This window comes from Sinohyriopsis cumingii, unplaced genomic scaffold, assembly GCF_028554795.1.
Source record: "Sinohyriopsis cumingii isolate HCF-2022 unplaced genomic scaffold, ASM2855479v2 utg001437l, whole genome shotgun sequence".
NCBI classification, from domain to species: Eukaryota; Metazoa; Mollusca; class Bivalvia; order Unionida; family Unionidae; genus Sinohyriopsis; species Sinohyriopsis cumingii.
In genome coordinates, this window is record NW_028315999.1 from 1360884 (window position 1) to 1368302 (window position 7419).

Sequence of the window (7419 nt, forward strand, 5' to 3'; positions counted from 1 at the left end):
GAAGCCGAACAAGTTTTTCTCCTACAGCAACAGCAGCAAGAAGAAGAGGTAAGAAAAAAACAACAGCAGCAACAGCAAGAAGAAGTAGTAGCAGCAAAGAAACAAGAGGGTGAAAATCAAACGGTCACGGTACTGTTGGACATTTTAGCGGAGTTAAGAAGTCTGAAACAAATGTATCAGACTTCATTATCACGACCGAAGAGAATACGACCTTCCCGAGCTAAACACGTCAACCCTGTGACTAAGCCTACCGTACCACCCTTAGTGATTTCAACCCAATCATCATCAGCATTACGCAGTTCAGAAGTAGGCCTTGGCCGTGGCAAAGGCATAAGGCAGTTAAAGTTGATTGGTTAAACTCACCCCTTCACCATAAAGAGAAAAAAGGCCCTTTTCAGGGCCACCCACATTTCTCGAAAAGAAATACAATTTCAATTTGCCAATAACTCAAAAAAAACCCACCCATTTTACCCTTATAGTACGTGTCTGTGCATGAGTGCGTGAGTGTAGCTTCTTATTTTAAAATCAAAACTCAAAGACTCTTACCTTATATCATTCATTTATTCTTTTCTCCATTTTTTACAATCCAATTCACAATTCACAACACAACACTTTAATAAAAAGTTCATTGATTTCTTCTGTCTCCTTGTTTAGTCTCTCTGTTTTTTGAATTTCTTCACCGTCACACTCTTTTCCTCTTCTTCTTCCTCCTCGCTTTCTTCCCTTCTTCTTTTTTTCTCCTGTTTCTTTTTCTTCACCTGTCTTCTTTCTTCCTCAGAAGAATCCCTCTCTTCCTCTGAAGAATCCCTCTCTTCTTCTGAAGAATTCCTCTTTTCTTCTGACTCCTCTTGTTTCTTTTTTGGGCAATCTGGAGACCAATGTCCTTTTTCTTTACAATAATAACAGGTATCTTGACTTTTGTCTTTTTTATCCCCTGTTTTTTTTCTTTTTTGACGGTCTGGACACTCTGAAGACCAATGCCCTTTCTTCTGACAGATATAGCAAGTATCTTGACTTTTATTTCTAAAGGAAGGAGAGTAGTCCGTAGGCTGGTCTGAAGAGAATTTTCTAATGACCCCTCGCAAAGCTCTGACGAAACGTTCCATCTGGTTAGTCTCTTCCATCGTTGTGCTCGGCTTGAGAGTGAAATGAATAGTGAAAGGACAAGACACACACCCTTTTATATACGCTGGTCTGCTATGACTATAAAGTAGTTTATGGTGTTTGAACTTGAGTCATTTGACTTTTTGCTTTCAAGATGAAACGATCCCATTCATTCGAGAAGAAAGAAGAAGAAAGTAAGAGGCAGAAACGTGATCTATCGCCTCGTACCAGGGCTGAAATCTTGGCACAAATTCATGCCAGTGATTTTGAAGAGGACATGAGTGAACCAGAATCCGAACCCTCTAAACCAAGTTCACCACCCTTTGTCAACCCTGAAAAGTACTATTCCATTCGAGAGACGGAAAAGCGCTCCTCTAGAAAATTTAGAACCACGGCTTACAAATACACGGTGAAGTTTAAAGATTTCAAGGCTGAAGTGCCGTTAGAGAAAGCAGAAGTGTTCATCACTGAGGTGTGGGATTCTTTGCTCACTGCACTCAAGCGACAATGTCAACCCAAAGAAGACGATCGCTTGAGACTTTCCATACAACACGACGGTTTGAAATCCCCTGTTTGGATCGAGTTTAGCACCCCTGCAGAATTGACTGCTTCCAAAGTCATGGACAAGATTCAACACGTACAACAATCTAATGATCAGTTTGACATCACCGATGGTAAAGCCACACTGGACATGACCCACGTCTCTCCTCCTCAAGGGACAGGACGCAAAAAGATGTTATTGGTGGACGACCTTCGCAACACCAAAAAGAGTCTCGTCCGAATTAACAACTCTCATGACCAGATGTGTTTATCCCGTGCCATCGTGGTGGGACGAACCTATGCCAACAAGAACGACACGGTAGAATGGAAAAGAACCTGGAAAACTATTCAACGATCCGATCGAGCCAAACAACAAAATGAAGCAGAACTCCTGTTACAACAAGCCGGACTGTCCAAAGACACACCCTGTGGCATTCCTGAGATGCAAAAATTGCAAGATACCCTAGCTCCACGATACACCTTGAAAGTGCACCCTCAAGAAGTGCGCGGACCTCTGTTGTTTCGAGGCCAAGACTTTAAGGACGGAAAATACATTCATCTTTATCATCACGATGAACATTTCGATACCATTACCAGTATCACCGGATTCCTGAAATACAGTTATTACTGTGAGAAATGTGACCATGGTTATAACAATCGAGAGCAACACAAGCATTGTGGATCGAAATGCACAGGATGTTTGGCCTCTTCACCCTGTCTGAGCGAAGAACCAGTGCCTTGTTCAACTTGTCTGCGCACGTTTGTCAGCCCTACCTGTTACCAACAACATCTGAAAACGCAAGGTTCACAGGAGAAATGCGCTTGTCAACTGCTGAGATTGTGCTCTACGTGTGAACAAGTCATACGTACCAATAATACCAAGGCACACGTATGTTCAGGAAAGAAAAAATGTCACATTTGTCACCACATCGTGGACTTGGAACACCAATGTTACGTGCAAAAATACCAACCCCCACCAGAGAAAGAGGACGGTCACAAGAAGAAAGGCAATTTCATCTTTTTCGATTTCGAATGCATGCAAGAAACCGGCATTCACATTCCTAATTTCTGCGTGGCTCATCGAGCGTGCGAGAAGTGCATTCAAGAACCTATCTTCAGTCATTGCCATCACTGCAGTAAGATACCCGGAGGGCGTGAAAAAATCTTTCGGGGACCAAACACGTTAGCCGATTTTGCCCAATGGGTCTTAGACCCCGTCGACAAGACGTGGAGCCAAGAGGACATCGAACGTTACGGAGATTGTCATCGTCATGCCACGGTGATGGCTCACAATTTCTCCGGATACGATGGACAGTTTCTTCTCAGATACTATACGGAACAAGGCACCGAGCGTCCTAAAGTGACTTTGAACGGAGCCAAAATCATTTTCATGCAAGTGGGACAAGTACAGTTTAAAGATTCGATGAGCTATTTGGCCATGCCTTTGAGTCGAATGCCTAAAATGTTTGGAATGACAGAAATGGCTAAAGGGTACTTTCCACACTTTTTCAATACGGAAGCCAATCAACATGTCGTTCTACCCCATTTACCAGAGGCTCACTATTACGACCCCGACAACATGCGTACCGAACAACGAGAAGCTTTCTACGCTTGGTACCAGATTCACGCCTCGGACCCTTTCGACTTTCAGGAAGAAATGCTAAAGTATTGTCGTTCCGACGTGGACATTTTACGGCGTTGCTGTGGAAAATTTCGAGAACTGTTCATGGAACACGGAGGGGTCGATCCTTTGAAAGAAGCTTGCACCATTGCCAAAGCGTGTTCCTTAGTGTATCGACAACGATTCATGCCTGAAAAGACCGTGGCTGTCATCAGTCCTCAAACGACCCACTTTGTCAAACGTCAATACTCGGTCAAAGCCCTACGTTGGTTACATTACTTGTGCGACAAGGAAGACAAGTGGATTCAGCATGCCCGCAACGGAGGAGGCGAAAAGACCATCGGAACGCATTCGGTCGATGGCTGGGACTTAGAAAACCCCAAGATCGTGTACGAGTTTAACGGTTGCTTATTTCACGGATGTCCCGTCTGTTACCCTGACCGTGGTACTAAAAATCAGTTTTTGCAACGAACCATGGAAGGCTTGTACCAGGACACTTGTCAGCGACGCCTAAAGTTAGAACAGGAAGGATACCAAGTGGTGGAAATGTGGGAACACGAGTACGATCACCGTATGAAAACCGATCCCGAGTTTAAACGTCTCGTGGAAAGTTACCAGTTCATGGACCCGCTGAACCCGAGGGATAGTTTGTACGGAGGAAGGACCAATGCCACCTGTTTGCTGTACCAAGCCGACGAAGAGAAAGGAGAAGAAATGAAATACTTGGACGTGTGTTCGCTGTATCCCTACGTGTGTAAATATTGTCGCTTTCCTGTAGGGCACCCGCAATTGCTGACGGAACACATCGACCTGGTCAACATTCGACAATACGAAGGCTTGATAAAGTGCAAAGTTTTGCCTCCCACGAACCTATACCATCCCGTCTTACCTCACCATTGTCAAGGCAAACTGATGTTTCCCTTGTGCCGTACTTGTGCCGAAACGTGCAACCAAGACCAGCCTTGTCAGCACAGCCAGGAAGAACGGGCCTTGACGGGAACCTGGGTCAGCGTGGAATTGTTCAAAGCTCTGGACATGGGATACCAACTGTTAGAAGTGTACGAAATTTGCCACTTTCCCAAGACACAACAGTACCGCAAGGGTGACCCCACGCAGAAAGGCATTTTCGCAGACTACGTGGATGCCTTTTTTAAACTGAAGCAAGAAGCCAGCGGCTATCCTTCCTGGTGTCACACTCCCGAAGACCAAATACAATTCAAAGAGAAATACTACGAACAAGAAGGCATCACTTTAGACCACATCGAGAAAAACGAAGGCAGGCGATCGTTTGCCAAAGTGATGTTAAATTGCTTGTGGGGTAAAATGGCACAACGACCGTGTTTACCCAAGACGGAATATTTGACAGAACCTTCCCGCTACTTCCAGATGATTCACGACAAAACCAAATACATGAAACACGTGGACGTCGTTCGAGAGAATTTGATCTTGGTCAATTACGAAGAAGATCTGGACTTTGTACAAGACGACCCTTTTGGAAATGTCATCATTGCGGCTTACGTGACAGCCCATGCTCGCTTAAAATTGTACGAAGCTTTATAACTGTTAGAAGAACGCGTCCTGTACTTTGACACGGACAGTTGCATTTACATCCATCACCCGATTCAACATCACCCTAGCATCGAAGGAGACCGTTTAGGAGCCTGGACAGACGAGCATCCCGACGACAAGATTCTAAGTTTCGTCAGTGGCGGTCCCAAAAATTACGGCTACGAATACCGTGACAAACAAGGAGAAGTGCACACGACGTGCAAAGTGAAAGGACTGACTCTGAATTATCGTACCAGTCGTGTGGTCAACTTTGGGGTATTGAAAGAAGCCTTGCAATCGGGAGAGGATGGAAACTTTAAAGTGACCACTTACCAACCGAACAAGATTGTACGTTTACCCACTCACCACATCGTCAGTCGACCTTTGGAAAAAGTTTATCAAATCGTGTACCAGAAGCGAGTTCGACTTCCCAATCATTTCACCTTACCGTATGGACACGTTGGTATAAAACATTGGTTGTAAGAGGATAGCCACCCACCAGAAAGATGACTTCGCCACAGCAAGAATCGAGTGAGAAACCCGATGAGAACTCCAAGTTCAAACCCTACCATTTTCCAGTCTTCTTACCTGACTATTGTGATTGTGCCCGTCGATTGGACACGTTTCAGAAATGGCCTACGGATAGGGAAGGATTACCTTCTTCGCATGTTTTAGCTAGCACAGGATTTGTCTACTTGGGACCTGAGTCAGGATTGGGATACGAGGTACAGTGTTTCGCTTGCGGACTGAAGTTACGAATGGATCTATGTATCTATAAAGATTCAGCTATTCTGGAACATACTCGATGGTCTCCGCACTGCCCTTACCTTTCTATGGCCTTTCCACCCATCACACTACGGTACAATGTTGACGGTACCTTAGAGACGGTACCTTCCAGAACAGGACATAAAAAACGTAAAAAAGGAAAGATGTACAAGCTGGAGACTGCATTGCGACTAGTATAAAAAGGGGCTATGGTCAAGATCGATAGTTCATTGTGACTACCAAGACCGAGCGAACAAGATGAATACTTTGAAAAAGACATCGTTTCAGTTTGGGGATTGTAAAAAAGTTGTATCTTCCTCTAGTGTGACTAATATTGGATGGATAAGACCCAGGCATTGCGACGGAAAATGTCCGGAAGGAAACTGCGATTGTCCATGTGGTTACCATTGTAATTGCGTAACGGAGTTTGCAGACGAGTGCGATTGTGAGCCTTGCGATGGGACCGATGCTGTACGTTGTGACCTGAGCGATGCCGTAAAGCATCATGGGAACTTTGTTCTCACTGCCCCTGTCATGGAAAGTGATGCTCTGCGTGTCAAACCTGAGGGATGCGAAAGCGATGCCGCTCGTCCTCTTAGACATTTTACCGGGTTTAAAGGGGAATGTTCACCTTCACGTCTACCCCCCTACGGATGTCATCCAGCCCTGAGCAAACTCTTGTTCCTGTCACCCAACCCTCATCGAAACGAACCTGTGAAAAACGAATATTCGTTTCCTGTGCGTTTGTCGGAATACTGCGACTTTGAAAATCGTCTTCAATCGTTCAAAGGAAAATGGCCAAAGTATCTGGGAGGACCGACCCCCGAAGAATTAGCCAGAGCCGGATTTTTCTACTTGGGCGAAGGAGATAAAGTCAAGTGCTTCAGTTGCGGTGTGTCACTTCACCACTGGGAACCGCAAGATTCGGCCTACGTAGAACATGCTCGATGGTCACCGAATTGTCATTACTTACCTTTAGTGGGACCGAGACATTGAAGTAACTTCTTACCATAATAATCTGTTCATGGATACTTTACAAGAGAACATTCGTGCTTTGCCTGTGGAGTTGAGAGAACGCATTTATCGAGAGCTGGTCAAAATACAAGTGAAACGTAAAGAACAATTGCATCCGTTACGTCACCGGTGTTTGAACCACTGGTACCTGAAGGCTATACAAGGATTGATTCAATTGAAAGTGTTCCATCGGACAGACATTGATCAACGATCCTCTAGTTTTAAAAAGGATTGGTTTGGTATGGACGATTGTAGTTACATCATTGTAAACGTACTGCATCGAATTCCAGAGGAAGAGTTAACGAATTACCAACATCTTGAACACAATGTCAACTTGGTGAAAGAGGAAACTTCTGAACGAATTGTAATGTGTAGATTAGTGACTCAACGATTTAAATTCGACACTGAAGTAAAACCATGTTTGTGCAAAGAGTACATTTCTTGTGTCAGACCAAAGAGGATTTAGTATGACCTATTCATGGATACTTTGCTAGAGAACATTCGTGCTTTGCCTGTGGAGTTGAGAGAACGCATTTACCGAGAACTGATCAAAATACAAGTGAAACGCAAACTCAAAGTGATTCATCCGTTTTTAAATTATGCTATGTTCCAAAGTACAAGAAGACTGATTATGAGTGGATATTACATTAGGCACAAAGTTAAACGAGGCTATTGGCTACCACCCAGCGATTCCAAAAACAGTGTATATACTTATGGATACTTTACAAGAGTACATTTTGGGCTTGCCTGAGGAGTTGAGAGAAAGGATTTACCGAGAGCTAGTCAAAATACAAGTCAAACGTAAAGAACAATTGCATCCGTTACGT